This window comes from Triturus cristatus, chromosome 4_1 (assembly GCF_964204655.1).
Source record: "Triturus cristatus chromosome 4_1, aTriCri1.1, whole genome shotgun sequence".
NCBI lineage: Eukaryota > Metazoa > Chordata > Amphibia > Caudata > Salamandridae > Triturus > Triturus cristatus.
In genome coordinates this window covers 929,189,497-929,210,978 of record NC_140585.1, presented here as the reverse complement: position 1 = coordinate 929,210,978, position 21,482 = coordinate 929,189,497, and the positions used below count along the sequence as shown (strand labels likewise).

The 21,482-nt window shown below is 50.0% G+C and overlaps 1 protein-coding gene across 2 annotated transcripts in view; it reads right to left on the bottom strand.

The window, feature by feature from the left end:
* SHANK3 (SH3 and multiple ankyrin repeat domains 3) overlaps nt 1–21,482 on the bottom strand; it is a 2,151,740-nt gene that overhangs the window by 929,417 nt on the left and 1,200,841 nt on the right. The gene's annotated exons all lie outside the window — the stretch shown is intronic.

Below are 21,482 nucleotides of genomic sequence, written 5' to 3'. Positions count from 1 at the left end.
GAGGGCACCGCTCTAAGAACTGAGGCCTACATAGGAGGCCGATAGCAGAGCAATGGGAGGGATCGGCGTCTACCAGGGAATGCCGTAATATTTAGGTGTTGGGCGAGGAAGGGAACGAAACCAAACCAGCGGCTTCCATACATCGGACACTGTGTCGTAATGTATGCTGAATACAGTAACACAAACTGTAAAGTACAGACTGAGACAGCTGTAAAGTTGATTTTAAGAGTGGACACCACCGGTTGATTCATGCTCTTATGTTTGTAATAACTTGTTTAGAGCAAAAAAGTTTTTGATATTTCATGGTAAGTTAACAGCATATTTTATGGTGAGTTATTACTCAGTGCTGGATCCAAGGAATCGCGAGATTGTAATAAGGCAGACCTAAAGAGGAGTGGACGATGTTATAAAGAAGTACACATGCAAATATTAGACTTTTAAGGCTTACTTGTATAACCTATACAAAACTAATAAGAACCCATTAAAAAAAAAAAAAAAAGATTTTCCAAGAGGCGCGACACTGCTCACTGGCAGGAAGCATGAAGCCCGGTAAAGGGCATTGGATATGGAAATGACAATGAAGTTGTGGTCCACCTCAGGGCAAAGATAGAAACAGCCCTAACCCTGCCATCGCCAGCAGCCCAGAGGCTGCTGAGAGCAAAGACAAGTGTGTCTCTGAGAGCAACCACTGCAGATACACAGGACCCGCTGACAATGCTCCTAGCAGACACAGAGACAACGGCACCGTTCACTGCAGGAGCCGTGACACCAGGGCCGGCTTTAGTGCTGGTGGCGCCCTGTGCGACAAGTTTTGTTGGCGCCCCCCCCCCTCCCAATGACCACCTCCACCACGGATTCTCTCACTAGCACCCTTTAACAGTGACCAAGTCACCATAACCACACTCTCTCAGATGCATTGAATTAGTTATATAGCGCCACTCATACCAGTGTAGGGTGTCCGAGCACTTTGCATCACACACACATTACACAGAGACAATCAATCATATGTGTGTAAATCAGTGTATAGGAAATGTTACATAAGCCAAAGGACTGAAAGTGTAGGAGTCACATGTCATCCATACTGGTAGGCAGTATAGTTTCAGAGTGCTTGGTGTGGAGAAGCACAAACTCAGAGTCGAAAAAGAAACAGCATAGTTGGGAGTTTTCTTTAATAATAAGAATTGATTTCTAGCCAAATTAACCCTTTTTGCAACATTAATCAATGTTCTAATTTTTTTTTTTTTAAACAGACTTTATTAGGCCACAGAACAAAATGCAGTCAATCCCCGTCCCCGATATTCCGCCCTCCAACCAAGTCAGGATGCATTGCAGTAATCACCCCAGCATATGAACTACAACTGTACAGCATTCACCCCAATAGTATCCGTGCTACAAGGTAGCGCATCCACAAGAGTAATCCACAGTGAGTGTGCAATACAGCCAAAATACCCCCCACCCCATCCCCCAGCAACCCCCCCAACGAACCCCCCCACCCTACCCACCCACCCAAGCATGTCGCCAGTACCTATCAGAATTACATGTACATCAAAGCCTCAGCCACCACACGTCGGGCCCGCCTCCCAGCAATCCCAACAGAGAGTACCTCAAGAGCAGAGGGGGGAAGCCTGTTACAGGGCGCTCAAGGAACCGGGGTCCCATCATCCCCCACCGGACCTCCCCCATCCCCCACAACCGAGCGTTTGAACAAGTCCAGGAGTGCCAACCATGCCCGGGCCCATTCGTGCGATCTTTCATTTTCACTGCGTCGAGCCAGACACAATCTATAAGTCCCCTCACTTCCCGCCCATTTCTCCATTTCCCTAGCCCACCGTAATAAATTAGGGCCTTGCCGCGCCTTCCAATGAGAAGTAATCTCCCGCTTGGCCAGGACCAGCCCCAGATCAATAAACCTACTGGTGACCCTAGTCTTTGCTGTATGCGGAAATCCATGTAGCAAGCAGACCCCCGGACCTACCTCCAAGTCCCTCTCTGTCACCGTCAGGAGTAACGTCGCCACTTCCTCCCAAAACCCTGTCACCTGCGGACAGTCCCAGAACATGTGAAGAAAAGTCGCCCCACCATAACCACATCGGGGGCAAGCATCTGGCCCACCAAAGTACTCAGCTATCTTGTGAGGGGTAAGGTATGCCCTATGAAAAACATAAAACTGTATAAGCTGGAAGCGTGCATTTCGTGTACACTTCCAAGGGCGCTCCATTATTTCCTCCCAGTTTTTGTCCGTAATAGGTGCTCCCAGGTCCGCTTCCCACTTGACGCGCAGGGCAGCCAGGGGTTTCAGCATATCGCCAGTAATCCGCCTATAGAGACAAGTCACCGCTTTAACGATACCCGCCGCCATCACTACATACTGACAGGCAAGAGAGGTGTCCGGCTCTATCATCCCCTTCCGCCAGTGCTTCCTGACGGCCGCAGTCAAGGCTGCATGGAACAGAAAGTCCCCCCGCGGGAGATCATGCCGCTCCCTAAAGTCGTCAAAAGGGAGCAGGTTACCATCCTCATATAAGTCTCCCAATGTCATAACTCCCGCCTCCTCCCAGGCCAATAACCGGTTCCAGTCTCCCCCGTGGGGTAGCGCCTCACACATTCGCAAAGGGATCTCGGGTGCGTAAGGAATGATCACACGTGCCCTCCTGGCCAACCGCGCCCAGCACTGTCGAACCACCCTCAAGTCCGGAGGTAGTGAGGCGTCCCTCACCGGCACCCGGAGCAGCACACAAGATAATTGGGACCAGCTCGGATCCGCCCCTCTTTGTTCTTCCGGACGCCTGATGTGAACCGCCACCCACTTTGTGAACCACTGGAGCTGCGCAGCATGGTAATAGGACTCCAGGTCCGGCAACGCAAGGCCTCCCTCACTCCTGGGGCGCTGTAGAGTAAGCAGCGCTACCCTCCGCCTCCCCGCACCCCTGATGAACCCCGTAATCAACGTGGTCAGTTGAGCAAATAGCTTTCCCGGAATCCAGACTGGAAGAGTCCCAAAGTAATAAAGAAGTCTGGGCAAAATGACCATTTTCACTAAGGCGACCCTGCCGGCCACCGACAATGGGAGAGTACCCCAGAACTCAAAGCAGGTTTTCGCCCCTCTTATTGCTCGCCCCACGTTGCCCTCTAACAAATCAGCGGGAGCGTGATAAATCCTGGTTCCCAAGTAAGGCAAACACCGGGATTCCCACGGGACATCCCCCTGGCGAAGCAACCCATCCGGGCCCGTGGGAAACAGACAAGACTTGGTCCAATTCACCCGGAGTCCCGCCACCCTCCCCAGAGTCTCCAGCAAACCCCGCGCCCCCTGCAAGGCCTCCCCAGCATCCGGCAAGAAGAGAAGTAGGTCATCCGCATATAATGCTATGTGCTGCTCTCGTCCCTCGACCAGTAGCCCTGGAAAATACCGTCCCAACCTAGCATGAGCGGCCATGGGCTCCATTGCCAGTGCAAATAATAAGGGGGACAGCGGGCACCCCTGTCTCGTTCCCCGAGCGACCGCGCAGGCACTAGATATCAAGCCCCCCGTCCGCACCCTAGCAGTGGAAGCACTATAAAGAAGCGCCGTCCACTGGACAAAACGTTCCCCCATCCCAAAAGCCCTCAAGACATCAAAGAGATAAGGCCACTCCAGGCTATCAAAGGCTTTTTCAATGTCGACCGCAAATATGCAGGCCTCCCCCTTGTCATAAGAGTCAGATCCCAAGATGCGCATCAGTCTGCGTACGTTCATTGCAGTATTGCGGGTGGGAATGAACCCAGCCTGATCCTCATGGATCAGTTGCAACATATGGGGCATCAATCGACTAGCCAAAATACGACTCAAAATCTTGTAGTCGAGGTTGAGCATCGCCAGAGGCCTATACGAGGACCGCTCCCCAGCAGGTTTACCCGGTTTAAGAAGGGGAACTATGAGGGCTTCTCGCGTGGTAGCAGGGAGGGTCCCCTCTCGGCGCGCCCCGTTATACAGTGCCACAAAGCAGGGTACTAGCACATCTGCATAAGCTGCATAAAACTCAATGGGGAGTCCATCGGTGCCCGGGGTTTTGTTCCTGGCCATGTGCTTTATGGCACTACGCACTTCGCCCGCTTCTACATCCCGACCCAGCGCCTCAGCATCTGCAGCCACAAGTTTTGGGAGCCCCGCCCCCGGCAAAAATTCTGCATCTTCGGGGCAACCAGGGCCCGCCCCACTCCGATACAACTCTGCGTAATACTGTAAGAAGTGATCATTGATGTCTTTTTGGGTGTATAGTACCTCCGTACCCTGCCCCCTCAGTTCTGCTATCGGGGTCCCCCTACGGGCCGGATTGGCCAGCCAGGCCAGCAATGCCCCCACCTTATCACGTTCCACGTGCGCCCTATCCATGTAAGCTTTATAGTCAAAACAACGCAATTTCTCGATCTGGACTGCTAATGCCGCCCGAGCCTCAAGTAGCCCCGCCTGTTCGTCCGGGCGCTCCGGCCTCACTCTTACCCTATCGCGCACCCGCCGTTCCGCCGACTGGACGTCCTGCAGCAGCACTCTGCGCACTCCCACTACCTCACCAATGCAGCGCCCCCGAACCACAGCCTTAAAGGTGTCCCATTCTACCACCAGGGATGACGCTGTACGGGCGTTAATTCGAAAATAGTCCTCTATAGCTGATCCAATGTTGGCACGAAACACTGGATCCTCCAGTGTGTCAGGTCGAAGCCGCCATGTGGGAATAGCCGGCCGATCCCGCAACCAGTGTAAGACTGTCAGCAAAGGATTGTGATCCGAGGTTGTCCTAGCCAGGTACTCACTGTGCACCATCGCCCCATGCACGTCAGGGAAGCTAAGGATCGAATCTAGGCGAACATGGAGATCGTGCATTGATGAGAAGTAAGAATAATCCCTCTCCCCCGGATGATGTGCCCTCCAGGTATCAGTCAGTCCCCACTGTCTCTGCCAATCCTGCCGGACCACTGCCAACCTACGCACAGGGGAGTCAACAAGGGGGGGATGGGAGCGGTCCATGCAGACATCCGTGATGCAGTTAAAGTCACCCCCCAGGAGCACCGAGCCAGTCAGCAAGGGGGCCAAAGCCCCAGAGAGACGCGCAAAGAAAGAAGCCTGGTCCGTGTTGGGGGCATAAACACTTCCTATCACAATATCCCTACCATCCAGCCGCCCCGTCACTATCACATATCTGCCTCCTGGGTCAACCACTTGCCCAGTAGATTGAAACGGCACCCCCGCCCGCACCCAGATCAACACACCTCTGGCATAGGCTGAATATGTGGTATAGAACACCTGTCCCCGCCACCTCCGCTGCAGTGCCAACCCCTCCTGTTTGTTCAAGTGTGTTTCCTGGAGCAGTGCTATCTGCACCCCTCGTCGACGAAGGTAAGCATGTATCTTATGGCGGCGAGACATACTATGCATCCCCCTAATGTTCCAAGATAGACATTTAATCCCTACGGCGGCAGCCATGACACGATAGTGTTAGCCCCATGCATCCAATTTCCCCTTGCGACATGCTTGGTCCCACCCCCCCCCGTCCCCAAATCCCCAACTCTCCCAACTCCCACGCCCCAGGATAGGTTCCCCAAAACTAGTCCCCATCCAAACTAAGAAAATCAACAACCTTGCCAGCTTGGAAGTGAGACGTGCGCAGACCCAAAGTGGGACTCAGAACCCCCCGCCAGCCCTCCCCCGCTACATGTATCAGGACCATCAACAGCCCTGTGGGAGCCCCATTGAAGCCAGTCACTAAGGGTCAGATCCCCCACCCGTAATGGGTCATGGCCCCCTCACTCATCAGTCCCGGGTTGCAACACAGATCGACCATCCTCGCCCTCCAGTCTCCGCTTCAGCCAAACAATTCCGCCGTCTGCGGGGTTACCACCGGGAGCTCAGTGTCAGAATCCCCAGTCGTGCTGCCATCCGGGGAGACCTCTGATCCTCCCCTCACTCGACCAGAAGAAACGGAGGCCGGGCTGTTGCTACCTCTGCTGATCTCTACCACTGCCCGCACAGCTCTGTCCCGTTCTAGGCGCGGATCCGGCACCATGGGCGCCCGTGTCGGACTCGCAGCGGCCGAAGCTCCTCTCCCCTCACCAGTCACCGGCGACTTCCGGCCCGGGTTCGTCGGGCGAGTTTCCAACCAGCTCCACACATTTTGCGGGGTGGTGAAGAAGAGCGTGCGGGAGCCATCCACCACCCTCAGCCTCGCCGGGAAGAGCATTGCGTAAGGAACCTGAAGCTGCCGCAGTTTCCTCTTAACACCCACAAAGGAGGTGCGCTGCTTCTGAACCTCCCGCGTGAAATCCGGGAATATCATCACCCTAGAGTTTCCAATCTGCAAGCGCTGCCTCTCCCGAGCCTTCTGCAGGATATGATCTCTGTCTCTATAGTGCAGCAGTCGTACCACCATCGGTCTTGGGGGTGCACCCGGCTTGGGAGGCCTCGCCGGGACCCTGTGAGCTCTCTCGAGGGCAAAGAACGGAGACAGCCCCTCCGGGGCCACCTCGGCCCGAAGCCATTCCTCCAGGTATCGGACTGCATCAGCCCCCTCCTCACGCTCCGGGACCCCCACTATGCGGAGGTTGTTCCTTCGAGCACGCCCTTCACTGTCCTCAGCACGCAGCTCCAGTGTTCGTACTCTACTCTCCATCTGCGCCATAGATCTTTGCAAGGCAGTCATTCTATCCGGCACCTCCTCCAGCATCGTCTCGGTCGCCTTCACCCGATCCTTCAATTTTTTATGATCGTCCTTCAACAATGCCAGGTATACTCCGATGGTATCTATCTTTGTTTCGAGGGCCTCTCTGGAAGCTGTGATGGCCTGCATGATATCCGCCAAGGAGGGGCCGCCCGGAATCTCCGCACCAGGGGCTCTTGCCCCGGCTCCCTCATCGTCCGACCGGTGCTCCCCCTCTTCATCCTGTAGGACCGCAAATCCTTTTCGCCTCGACGACCGACCCATCGCAGGCGCCACTTCAGGGGTCCCTCAAGCGCAACCACTCCAGCAGAATCGGAACAGAGCAGGCTATCCAGCCGGTGAGGTCGCCACAGCAGGCCAAGGTCCCTCGGCGCCCGGAGGGCTGAGCCTCCCCACCGGCGTCCTACAATCTGGACGGGTCTAGGCCCTGACTCCACACCTCCACTGGGCCAGTTCGGGGTGACGAAGACCCCCGTCGCACCTCCTCCGCAACACCAGGGCCCGCCAACCAGTCACTGTACTCCACAGGTCACCACAGCTCACTGTCCGCAGGTCCCAACTGCCGCGTTCATCCGGAGCAACTGCAGCGCACCTCCCACCACTGCTTGGTCCCTGGACGATAGTGTCTTTTCGGGCCTAGCATCTTCCACGCTGCAGCCCCATACTTCCACCGTGAAGACCATGGGAGGGGGCAGCCGCCGATCAGTACCACTCTCAGCCAAGCCCTCAGCTAGTCCGCTTCCCCTGTAGCGCGCTGCAGTGGTAATGGGGGCCACACCTCCACACCCCTCTAGAATATGGGAGACCTCCAGTCGCCGCAGTCCAGTCCCAGAAGGCCTCACTTATGTTCCGGTCCACGCCAGGTAACCAGCCACAGCTCCCTCGTCTGCCCACACTCGCACACCTCACCGCTCGCTCCGGTCCTCAGCGGCCCGCTCCTCTCCAGTCACTCTGAGCCGCCATCTTAGGGTCAGGCAGCAGCCACACTAGTCCGCTGTTCGCCGTTCTCACCAGGCTCCTCGGGCACCCCTGCTCGCATCCGCCGCCGATTCACCCTCCAGGCTCCTCACTACTGGGCCAGCCACCGCGCCGTTGCCGATGGGCAGAAGAGGACGGGCACTTCAGCAGCGACCCGCAGCCGCCATCTTGGGCCGCCCGGTCACCAACGCGGCGCGATCTCCACACGGTCCCACAGCCTCACCAGGGCGACTCCGCTGTCACCGGATCGCCTACGCAGCCACCAGGTCTCCACTACTGGGGTGAGGAGGAAGGGATCTCCCCCAGCGACTCAGGATAGTTGAAACCGAGGGAGGCCGCGGAGGAGCTCTGAGATCTCCGACCTCCTACATCGGCGTCTGGCCACGCCCCTCATTAATCAATGTTCTAATAATGTATAATTTGCAGTGTGTATGCAGTTCTGGGATGAAAGTTAATAGCTCACTATTTTATATTAGGACTTTACGTTATAAATTGCAAGTAACAAAAGGATGACTCTTTTGAAAGCAGTAACCCGCTGATCTGTTTACATCATATACACTCTGTAATCTACTTGGTACACGTTCTTTGCAGCAGGCATATTAACCCTCTGCACTAACTTCACATAAGTCAAAACCTCAACTATACAAAATGCTGATCTCTCTCCAGGAAGATAATTAATCACACGAGTTATTGTGACATTTATGTGAGGCCTGGTAATTGCCGAGGGAAAGAAACGCTGCAGCAGGTGCTTCAAAAGCATAATAAACTTTCAAACAGGGGCCCCCAGGAAGCCAGCACCCGGTGTGGTGGCACCGGTCGCACTGCCCTAAAGCCGGCCCTGCGTGACACTGATTGTGGCACAGACATAAGAACACAGCAATAAAGTAGTCCTCAAGCCACTCATGGCACAGTAAAAGGAGCCCGGACATAGTCCATAGGAAAGGCACAGCAAACACTGGCCCTGCTAAAAAAAAAAAAAACAGCAAATCCTAGCATCACCCAAAAGAAGGGCCAACGAAGCCTGGCGCTGCTTAAAGTGAGAAGTCTAAAGTGCCACCGCTCATGGCAGAGACATGTGAAACACTTGGCACTGCTCCTGGTGAAGATACAGGCAGCCCTGCCCAGAGGTATGGCACGGACACCTGGCTGCTCTGAAACAGGAACACAGTGGAACTCCGTTTTTTTTTTTGCATCTGTTCATTGTTTTAGTTTTTTTCCCTTTAACAACACATATCAGAATTCATGTATGATATTACACGTGACATTATCACCAGAGTTGCATCTTACAGCGGTATCCATCAGAGGTGCGCATCAGTTTCAAGCAAACGGTGCAGGACGGCAGCCGGTGTACAGCACACTGCGCATGTCCATAGCTGTTATCCGTGTCAGGCACAGATGCAGCAGGGCTGAGGTGTGGACCCGGCACGCACAGCGACAGGAGGATTCAACAGCACTCACTCGAGCCACTCACTGTTTAATCTTTAACCTGTGGAACCCGTGGCCACAACCGCTCAGCCCAGATGCATGTTGTATTGTGTATCCACAGCACAGTTAAGGAAGAATCTGTTCAAGGCGCTACAAACACGGATATTGTTCATTTTAGCCATGATACTCACCCTTGGCACTCCTCACAGCGACCATAAAGGCAGGCAGGACACTGGTCACAGGGAACACAGGGACTGCTGCCCGCTGCTGTCCACAGGAAAGGCACAGGAAGTCCCGAGACTGCACACAGAGACCACAAAGGCAACAGAGTCATAGATGAGGGCTCCGACTAATGGGTAAGGCCTCTCTCTCCCTTCCTCTCACCACTGGAAAATGTGCCCGGCACCCCACTTCTCCCTCAGCCTATCCAGGGCCTCTCCTCGGCCTGGGCTTGGCATGTCCTGTGAGCAGAGGCTGACTCGAAATCATTGCCTGAGTCAAATTGCATTCCTCACCATATGCAAATGAATCCAGAGCTCGGCCTCGCCACCCCCTAGCTCATTACCCCTCCCACTCGCTGGCTATGCGGCCTGTGCATTCCATCCACATCGTGGGATGAGGGTTAGGGCCTCACAAGGCAGAGGGTTCTACGTCTTCATTAGGACTGTCTGAAAAATGAGAAGAATTGATTTGTCTGTCAGGGGCCGTCATCCCAAGGAGATTGCTCTCCACGCTAAACTTCCCCTCTCCTTCCGGTATGTTCCTGCAGGCATCTTTTAGGCCTGCTCTACTAGGAGGGGAAAACTGAACAATCATTGGTAAAGGCAATGAGTAAGGATTAGATTTTGAGTCCAGACTAAAATATTTTTTTAAAGCCTTCTGCTGTGGAAAAAAAAAAAAGAAATCCTTGCTATATACAATCAATTTGTGAGATAAAAAATGTAATGTGTCATGAATCTGTGCTCTTTTTAGATGTAAAATAGCCCCTCATTCTTTTCATCGCAAGTACTTCATGATAGGAGACAAGAATGAGCCAATAGCATGAGGCGAGAGTAAAATACTTCCCTGGGCGGAGCCAGAGCACACTATATATTGTATTTTAAAGAGTTGGCAACGATACATAGGCAGAACAATTGAGTTGTCAAGCCAGACCTAAAATATTTCTCTTCTATTGTGCTCCTCCGTTGTGTTTCCTCCTACCGCCCTACCACTGAACAGATTCACCCATTTGTAGCTAGTTTTGTGCTTTGTTAGTTTCCATAGATACAATGTTTTAGTGACCCTAAATCCACAGTGCGCACGGTGCTGAACCCTGAAACTTCCTTCGGTACCCTGAAGACCCACGTAGCCCTCCTACTAACCTCTCCCCATCAGGGTCGGATTGGTAATGCGGCACTCGGGCAATGCCCGAGGGGCCGGTGTCCAGTTCCAGCTGTAGGCTACGTTTGGGTAGCCTAGGAGCCGATTTGGGCAGTGTCTGTGTTGTTTGGATGCTGCCAGCTGCCCAGAGGGTGCCTGAGTGGGCTTTCTGGAGGCAGATGGGCGTCCATTACCTCCCTTTTACCAAGGGGCAGAGGTGTCACTCCCTTTCTCTCGTGTTTTGCGGAAAGGCTATATGCAAATGTGGGCCACTTTTTTTAAGCGTGCCGGGGCCAATTGCCAATCCCACTCCAACCCTGCTCCCCATGCTATTCCTAACTAGCTATCCATCACACCTTTGACCTCTGCACCCCCCTCCTAGCATCATCAATTCATTATCCCATGCCCCCCACCATCTCACATCACTGTCTCCAAACTCGTCTGCACTCTCTACGCCTGCGCCTCTCTCTCCTGACAGGCTTCCCCCCGTTTGTAAACATCACTGACCTTGACAAACTCACCCACCTCCATTTCATGCACAAACTCACGCAAAGAGTTGAGGCTGTTGGGCTGAAACTGCAGCAATCCAGGCGGCTGACGTCAGACGCACAGAACAAGCGGAGCTTTGCCAACTTGTGGCCTCAGACTAGTTAGCTGCATTTTAAATACGCTTATTGCTTTTTTCCATTTACTCTGCTAGTGATGCACACGATTCAGAACTAAGGGCCCAATGTATGCAGTCTGGGCTGCAAAGCAACCAGTGTTTTGCTGCACTGAGTGTTTTGTGACACAACTCGAGTTCTGCGCTGCCCGCATCTGATGCACTAACCAGTGCCAGTACAAAACCAGCCCTCACCGAGAGAAGCAAAATACTCCTGCTGCATTAATACGCATGTAGCAGGAGCCCTATGGCGATTCCGTGTAAAGGACTGCAAGCGAAGGGATGGACGCCAGTTGCCAACCGAGCCCTGTTCCTGCATTCCCTATTCACTGACTGCCAACATTTGTTTATCGAAGCCATGTTCCTTAAAGTGACACTGGCTCCTTTAAAAAAAAAGTTAGCATTCATTGAATGAAACACACACTCCACCTACCTATTTGCAAGGGGTCGCAGAGTGTTTTTCGCAAGTTGAAATTACATTTCTGGCTCACAAGGTACTACTTGTACATCGCATCTCCATGTGGTACGGTCACAAAGCTGATGTATTTACAAATCTCAGACTTTGCGACAGCAAAACCATTTTGGATATCGGGCCACACATTGCTTCTACGCACAAAAACAAGACTGAATGCTTTGCGATAAGGACATAAAAAGAAACATAATGGGCAAAAAGGAGGAGCTTGAGACAATATTTATTACCAGTCCCTTCACCTTTGCATGGTCATCCCACATGGTCATCTCCAAGACAGTGATAAAATATCTCTCCTCATTCATATTCGACGGGCCCAAATTCATCCAGGTGGAGACATGTGGAACCCACCTCACCAGTCTGGACTTCCCAAAGCATACCCCAAGGATCAACACTGTCACCAATGGTCTTCAGCCACTGAAAAGAACCACTGCTCGATAACCCAAACATACCCATATACCAATATTCAGATGACACACAACCTCAACCAGAAATGTACCTGACCAATAATATCAAGTGAGGGAGGGCATGCCTCAGCACCACCCAGACATGAATGTCTGCTTCTTACATGAAGATGAACCTCAAAGCAACCAGATTCACCCTCCTCAACTCTAGATCCCTCACCCACGATATCGAAAAATGTGGCTGTTTGACATGACTTTGGCGGACTTCAGCTCCATCATCAAACGCCTCCTTTGGAGGATCGCACTGTCAGCCAGCCATCAACTTCCGCTCTCCCATGCAATCTCATGAAATACTGACTCTCTGAACATCACTCGGGTACCACTCAGGGCTGTCCATCATGCAGCTTTCCTCTTCATCATGGGCCAGAGACAATATGATCACATAATTAGTGTTGAATTAGTAAAAAATAAGTGCTGGTACCCAAAGCTCTGCTTATAAGCCCGCAGCTGGCACCAGTGCGCCCAATACCAAGGCTGCATTGTCTGGAATCCACCGCGTGCCTATTTAATCGAATACTAGGCACTCTCGCAGATTCCTGCTTTCTCCCTTTGTGCCAATTTTTCTGGCTCTCTCTTTCTCCTTCTTTCCCCTTTATGCATTTTTCCCTTTTTTGCTCTCGGAAAATGTCTGATGAGGAAAAATAAGTGCCGATCCCCAAAAATGAGTGCCGCTGGCTCCCATCAGCGACCACCGGCACAAATTAAGGACTGCATCTAACACTAATACTTGGACGTCTGTGCTGACTCTGAATTTACCTACCCGATTAAGATTTTAGAAATAGTGAGTAAATCTCTTTCAAAATTTGCGGAAGAAAATAATCTTCTGGACGAAGTTCAATTTGGGTTTCGGCCAGGGCATGGCACCGAAACTGCTTTGGTGACAGTCCTGGATGACCTGAGAATGCGGGCTGACAGTGGTCAAACAGCCATTTTAGTGCTGTTGGACATGTCAGCCGCATTCGATACGGTCAACCATAAGATCTTGATCAAGAGACTTGAGGAGAGTGGCATTGTGGGCAAGGCACTGGACTGGCTGCAGTCCTATCTTCTAAACAGGCAGTGACCTTGATGCCATTTCTCTCTCAGAACAGCCCCGTTAAACATGGGTTCCGCAGGGCTCGGCGATCAGTCCAATCCTTTTTAATCTTTATCAGCGCCCACTTCATTTCCTTATAAAATCCTTTGGCATTGAGGTTATAAACTATGCAGACGACACTCAACTCGTCTTCTTCTTCGAGGGCAACAATGCAGTACCTCTGGAGAAACTCCACAGCTGCATGCGAAAAACAACAGGCTGGCTCAGAGATAACTCATTACAATTTAATGGGGATAAGACGGAAGTACTTTGCAGTGCGGCAAGTAAAGTCCCTCGCCCCTACCAGCAGATTTCTGGCCAGACTCTGCTATAATCCTCCACTGCCTGTTAAAACAGCGCGTAATCTAGGAGTACTACTAGACAGTAATCTACAATTGGACTCCCAAGCAAATAAAACCGTGAGCACTTGTCTATCTCTGCTGCGAGCTATTCGAAAAATACTCCCTTTTCTACCTGCCTCAGTCAGAACTCAAGTGGTAAGGAGTATTATTATGAGCAGAGTAGATTACTGCAATTCCTTACTCCTAGGAGCTCCCGCTTCTTTGATAAAAAAAACTGCAAAGGATACAGATTATTGCAGCTAAACTTGTGTTAAACAGACAACGCAGAGCTTCAGCCTCGCGTGCCCTAAAAAGACCTTCATTGGCTGCCCATTGCGCAAAGAGTCCAGTTCAAGGCACTCTGTATCGTTTATAGGGCAGCACATAAAATAGGGCCTAAACTCTTACAGAGGAAATGTTTATGGTATTCTCCAGCTAGAAGCCTGCGTTCCTCCTCAGCCAGCCTGATATGCAGCCCCCATGTCACCAAAGACCGACTGGGTGGCAGATCATTTAGTTTTGCAGCTTCCAGACTCTGGAATACACTGCCAATTGAGCTTATACAAATGAACACTCTGTCACGTTTCAGGAAGGAATTGAAAACTAGACTCTTTCCTAGAGATTAATCTGCAGCCCTGTTTTTCTTTCCAGTCACACACAGTATTTTTGGTAATCTCAGCGCCAGGATACCCGTTGGGTGGCAGCCGCGCTATAAAAGTGTCTCTTACATTACATTACCTCCAATTCAAGACTATCTTCCTTATCTTCAAGACTGTGTAAATCAAGACCACAAATTACCTATCAGGAAAAACATCCATCTTGGGCTAACTCCGCACTACAATGAACATCACTCTGGGTTACTAAAATACGCATATTCAAATGAGGTCCTGCCCTGCCCCCAGATCTTGGAATAATCTCCTTCTGAATCAATACTGATCTCGCTTCAGTGAGCCGAAGACCCTCCCTTTCAGACAGCCCTTGCCTCTACCTGGCTAAGTGTCAATCACTACCGCTCTGTAAGATCTCTCCAACCACACCGAACCTGCATGCATCACTGGCACAATGTGTAAGTGAGCTTGCATGCTCCAGTTAACTGGCACTGCAGCAATGATAAATGTGCTAGGAAAAGTTCTCTTCAGCCACCAGGGCCATAGTCCATGTCATACAGAGACCCTTAACAAACCGAAATCCAGAGAGTGGCCCTGGAACCCTGTCTAACAGTCAAAGGACAGCAGAAGAATATTTAGAACTCAAGATGATCCCTGAATCCCTAGGATAATTGTATATTATTTAGTAATTGAATTATTTTATTGCAGCAACATAAGCAGCTTGTGTTTGACACAGAATTAGCAGTGCAAACAAATATCTCATGTACACATCTTTACAGGTAAAATATCTTACAAAATCAGCAACTAACCGTATCTTCAATAGGAACATCCGTAGTGCCAGAAATGTTTGAGTGCCCCAACACAAGTGCCTGCAATAGTCTGTGGTTCCAAGAACGATTGAGGACCTGAGATGTTTCCTGGGTCCCTGGAGCATTTTAGACCCCAGGGGCTTGTGAAACATGTGAGCACTTGCCATAACTTAAACACTATTCACTGTAAAACTTGAGATACTTCTTTTTAAGGTCACAGTTAGCAGTTTTGAGTCAAAGCTGCAAATGTTCACGTCAACACTTTTTAGATTTCTACATTTATAACATGAAATTGCTTTGTAGAGCAGCTTAGGTCCAGTAACACAAAATGTCCCTCACCGAGAAAATTGTACAGCTGGGTTATTCTTGAAGTTGAGGTTTGTTTCACATCATTAAAAACCCCACACATCCCATAGACGGGTGGCCTTTGACCCTTACTGCCAATTAAAGTGCCTTGCCTACAATCCAGCCAGCTTCCTTCACAGTGGCTGCTGGTCGGAGCCTGGCCTTGTTCGATAGCAGAGAGATGAATAGAAGCCGCCAACGATGCCGCAAAAGGGAAAAGTGTTAAAAACCTGTAATATGACTTATTTGTTTATTTATTAAAGACTATAGCAAGGCATTGCCTCCCATTCTTGTGGTCTCTTTGGAGTGCCAGATATATGGAGAGAATAAAGTAATCCGGAAAGACTAAGCGGACATGGGCCGTGGTCTCAAATGTGGTACCCTCCAGGAGCCGTGCTGTATGTGGCATGTTCCCACCTGCATATAGGCTTGCACCGCTATGTTTTAAGCATCTCTTGAAATGATGATGGACCAGTTCTGCCTTCAAGTTGCGGGTTTGATCCTTCCATAGTATAGATCCCTATATTGCCAGAGTCCTGGACCCTCCTTGTTGCGTCAGATGAGAGGTGGCTGGCGAAGGAGCTCTCGCCAGGGTGGAGCAGAGGACCAGAAACAGACGCTGGAACCAATGAGGCTCGAGCATGGTGCATGGGATCATGTATTTCATTCCTGCCTTCACCAGGAACCACTGGAGTGGTGCACGGCCTGTTTCCACAGAGAAGCACTGTTTCACCCATCATTAGATGTATTACTGCAAAACGTATGGGTTCAACCCACTGGTTCTATATGCACTGCAGTTTGAAATGATGGCATACAGGGAGTCCATTCATATGGGATGTTGCGAAGTAAATGACCTGGTTAATAACTCCAGGGTCAACGGAAACCCCTTCATTGCTTTGGCAGTGAAAGCATTCCTATGGGCCCAAGTTGTTGTACCGCTTTGGTGATTGAGGAGTAACAATGCTGCGGGTGTGCTCCAGTCACTTCTTAGTGGAATTGGAAGGCAAGAGTTTTATTCCGAGCTTCTTGACTTGACTAGACTGTGTGATCCGGGGCATTTACATTCATGTCCCAGTGGCTCGGACCCCCATTAGGTGAAATTGGGAGTGCTGAGCAGCAAGGCAACTCCAATAAATGCACCAGTTCCCATTTTACAGAGGGTTCTGGAAGAGTGAATCTGGGAAGCAATCCATAAGGGCAAAACCCCTTCAGCCTTAAGGGCAACAGCACCCTTGCAGAGCACATACATGTTTTGTCATCAGATTGAGGTTCCAAGAGGAGTGCTTAGCGGCGCACCGAATATTCCACATTCATACGACACAGAAAAGACATGCCTTACAGCTCACTGTCCAATCTCAAGCAATAGTAATATTCACTTATGAGATACCCACATCATAAACACAACAGCACACTTTAGGCAGAACATCAAAGACACAGCTGACACAACTCGGCCTTCATTCAAAGCCGGAAATGACACAAAAGTCTACAGCTACCTCCCAGCCACAGGGCTATGCAAGTCCACCAGCCTCATGTCTCCCACACTAAAATCAATCCAAGGCCACTGACTAGTTCACACTATCCCAATAATCTAACAAGAACACTTATGGTTCTCCTGCAATGCAACACAATGCCCAACCTTCACATCACTTATTGCATGCAACGTACTCTTAGGGGTGTACCATGCCAAGAAACCCAAAACACACCCTCATATGTAGACTCAAACTGCACTGTGCCAGGACCCGTGACGCCATATGGGCACAGCTCAGACAGCACATAGCGCTGTGAGGCCATACTTATGACAGATGTTGAATATCCAAATACTGCCAACATAACATCTTCATCCACAATCCTCTTGGATAGAAATCGAAATACCCAAAGGACATAAAGCAGGTAGGTGCGAATGAGCAAAATAACATATTTCCCTGTGTGTATTTACTGAAGGTACTTCCCTATTGCTTGCATTGTTATTTCCAGTAATCTGATCACAGATCATGTATTCCCTATCTTCTACATGCGCAATATTCCCGCACTTGCTTGTCAGCGGCATTGGTTGCTGCATGCAGTTTCCAGGGTTGATAACATGGGTTTTACCAATGTGATGTGCTTCCTCTGCCAAGTTATTGTATGTGCGTATGCGCAGTACTCGCGCAATTGTCAGAGGGCCCATTGAAATAAATCGCTGGGTACAGTGTCATGGATTGGTACTTGGTGGGTAGCAGTTAAGGTTGTGCCCCTTCTACGCTAGACCAGATTCTTAGAGCTGTTGCTGACTCAGAAGGTGTAGATGGTTTATTCGATATGGTTAACTAGCAAGCTGCAGCCAAGGTATCTCATCATTAATAACCCCCTTTGGTCCTGAAGACTGACGTACCCTTCGGGGAAACATTAGCAGAAACATGTCGACCGCATTTCACACGGTGAAGGGAGAATAGCATCCCACATCACCGTTCACTTAGTTTTTAACCACCATACATTTACCACTTGAATAAACATAGTATATAGACTAATGTAATGGTTTTCAAGTCACTTATCACTCCCCCACGACCATCACTTAGATTTAGAAGTGCATCCCTGTCTCCAGGTGTATGCCCGCCCTCTTTCAAACCAAGTTTTTAGAGGGCGAGGACAGCCGATGATGAAGCATGACACCGGACGGTGTGTGAGGCCAGTCCGTAACTTTTTACGAGATGCCCCCACTGGCTCTGCATATCGTTAGAACTCTGTAGGTAACTGTAGGAATTTAATCAAGGGGCAGCCCATTTTTGTGTATTCATAAGATAGAGGAGGCTGGCTTGCCCCTTGGCCCCGTGCCTCTGGTTCCCACCCTCGGCAACACTGCTGAGGTTAGTGTGTGTGGGTGTATTTACTGAAGCCCTACTCAAAGCACACCCTAACACGGATGCTCTTAACTTCACTGCTTATGGAGTGATATGGGTCATTGCAAGACATATCTTCTGCCCCGCCATACACTATGTTAACTGTGACTTATATAGCACTCTTTCACCAGAAGGTCTCAGTGCAATGAAATTCAGTCAGAAACAGAATTATTTGGAGAATAAACATTTCTTGAGTCTTTTCCTAAAGCCTACATGGAAATTACTAAGTTTCTCATTAGCGGCAGGTCTTTCCAAATTCAGTGCACAAGGACCAAGAAGGAATGTTCTTTTTCCTATTATTATTTGAATTTTGTAGAGCGTGCAACTATCCAGAATGGACATCCTGGCTCCAGTGGCGGCTCCACCCCCATGGCGGAGGAATGTAGCCCCCCCGCAAAAAAGGGCAGAAAAGGAAAAATAAAACTAAAGCAAACACTCATTCTTCCATTCCCGACGAATCTTGAGGGCGGGGCCAGGGGGATGACAGTAGGCGTGGTAGTGCACTGCTGTCAGTGCGCATGATGTTTTGGACAGCTGTCTCAGGCCGGCCAACCCGTCATGCGCACTGAAGCTGTCTCCAACCTCAGCTGTGTTGCTGGATTGGAGAGAGCAGGCACAGACTCCCAGTCTGTCTGTGAGTGCAAATCAAGGGCGCTCTGGCTGAACCTGAAGCTGCTCTCATGCATGAGAGCAGCTTCAGGATTGGCCGCAGGGCAGTCTGGGAGCCTGTGCCTGTGAGAAGTGGAGCAGAAGAGTGCGACACGGCGGGCTGCAGGTCAGTTTTTTAAAATTATTTTTATTTTTTTATTTTGCCCACCTGAGACCACAATGTCTCCCCTCCCATCCTCCTCCCGCCCCTCGTCCACAACACCGGCCACCATTGCCTGACTCTAGAGCAAAAACAAATAGAACAATTGATGGACAGAATGCAGAACAATTCGATACATTCACCCCAGTACAGAGATCTGGGCCTAAATCCATTGTTTGTTTTGCTCATGCAGCAACAGCAGGACCTCTATATCTGTGTAGTCAAGAGACAGGTTTTAAGTTGCTTTCTAAAGATAAGGTGCAGGAGAGTGGATCATAAATTCAGATTCATGGAGTTCCAGTGATTGATGGGCAGACAACAGAATGAACAGATGCCTTCCTTTCTAAAAGTTAGGTGCGGGATGGTAGATCATAGAGATAGAGGGTGGCTAGACAACAGAATGAACGGCCACCAGTGCGCATCCACCAGAACACTGAGTAGCAAGTGCTGAATAAAGTGTAGAGAGCCTGTTGGAGTGTAAGAGGTCATCATCTTATGCAAGATACGGGGACCACTGGCGGGGCTTAATATGTAAAAAAAAAACAAAAAAAAAACGTGCTGGTGCCCAGCGCTTTGCTCAGGGGCCCGCGGCAGGTGCAGTAATTATTGGCACACCCAACACCAAGGTCGCGTTTCACTAAATCCACCTCATGCCTCTTTAATCCACTACCAGACACTCTTGCCACTTTATCTCACTCTCCCTGCTTTCTGACGGTTTTTCCATCTTTCTCTTTCTTTCCACTTTGTGTGTTTTTCACTCTGTTGCTATCGTGGACGTTTGATGAAGAAAAATAAGTGCCGGTCACAAAAAATTTGTGCTGGTGGCCCTCACCTGCAACCACCAGCTGAAATTAAGTATGGCTGGACCAGCGCTGTGCATTGCTGTGTGTGTGATGCACACATCTTTGCAAACGAGCCTTTGCTTGATTGGAAGCCAGTGAAGAGACGATAAGTGAGAAGAGACAAACTGACGTGCTTGTAGATTATAAATGAGGCAGGCAGCGGCATTCTGAATGACTCGCAGGCGTGAGATGAGGTCTTCCACATCATACAGGGAAGTGAATGTGCCATGTTGGGATATGTGAAACATCCTTTCCATTTGGGCTCATTATGAGTGCCCAGGCTCTAGGGACCTTCCTCCATACTGTCAGAGCCACAACAACTCGTTTCTTCACAACACAGATTCCCCATTCATACCCACACACACATCATCACAGTGAACTTAGATCTGCCCACCTCCACTAAGGAGGTTGTGTCTTTCACCCAAACATAAAGAAAGATTACCAGGGTGGCTTGGTATCGAAGACTCAGGAACAAGGTTCTGAGTACCTCTCGTCCCGTCTCCATCCACTCAGCAAGGTTTGGAGGTTAGTTTTGGCCGGTCTATCATGGTGTCATTAGTGACATCAGGAGCAGTGTGCCTGTGAGGCACTAGTGTTCAGTAGAGCATGCGGTTGCCTCTCAGCTCCTGCCATTCATCTGCTGTCTTCCATTTAGTTACAGTCTGTGGGCAGTTACCCTTGGCTGGCTTTCCATTTGGTCTTCAAACGTCAATATTTCTACTCTTCTGTTTTCCATTTATTGTTTGATATCATGAGGGATTTCAGTTTCCCTTCTTTGACTCTTGTTCAAATCCCTGTAGTTCCTGCTTGTTCTAATGATGGCAGACCTATCAGACACTCTCTGTCTCCATGGGTGACTGTTGTAGGGCACTGTCTCACATTTTTCATATCTCTCTAACATTGCCTTCACCATACCCCCTCCACTCTTGCCGGGCACCTGCAAAGCTATCTTAATAGAGATGTTTACTTGAGGTAGCGGGATGCCGTCTATTTCTCTGGCCAAATGCCTGCTTCGCTTCATTTCAAGCAGTGCCAACATTTCTCATCTAAAATAATCCCTCGCCTACAGAATACATATATTTCACTCGTAGGTTCCTAAGAATGGGATTGTACTACCAGTTTGAAGGCCAAGAAATCAGGGCTGTGGAATTCTCGTATGTGATGGGGCCTTGTTTCCCTGCAGATAGAAGTATGATGTCTTTGTCTCCATTGATAAACAAATCTAGCAATGATCACCATTTTGGCAGATGGGGAAGCAAGCCTTCAGCCTTGAAGAAGGCTCCAACGCCCTATAGGCACATTCCACCAAGAAAAAGTTGGATAATCCCTTAGGTTTGAGGTTAGGTATCCAATCTCCTTCCAAAGTTCAGTGCTCGGATCGTCGGCTCCTTATGGAATGCCCGCCAGTCTTATGTTGTTTCTTCTTGATATCCATTTTGCGTCTTCCAGTTGCGGCTGCATTGGCCTGTGTTTCGTTTGTGGTTTTTCATCTTTGCTGCACATTCTTTTTAATTCTGCTGTTGTTCCTGGAAGGGTGCTCTGAATATATTAGAATCGCTCACTTATTTTCCTCAAGTCTGTCCTCAGAAGTTTGACTTCAGCGTTCATGGAGTCGATTTTGTGTTCTAGGGTAGTCCTTGTTTCTCGTATTACCAGTGGTCCATCTTCAATGAGGTTCCTGGTTGGGCAGCAGAGACTGCCTTGTCTGATTCCTGTAGTTTGCATGAAGG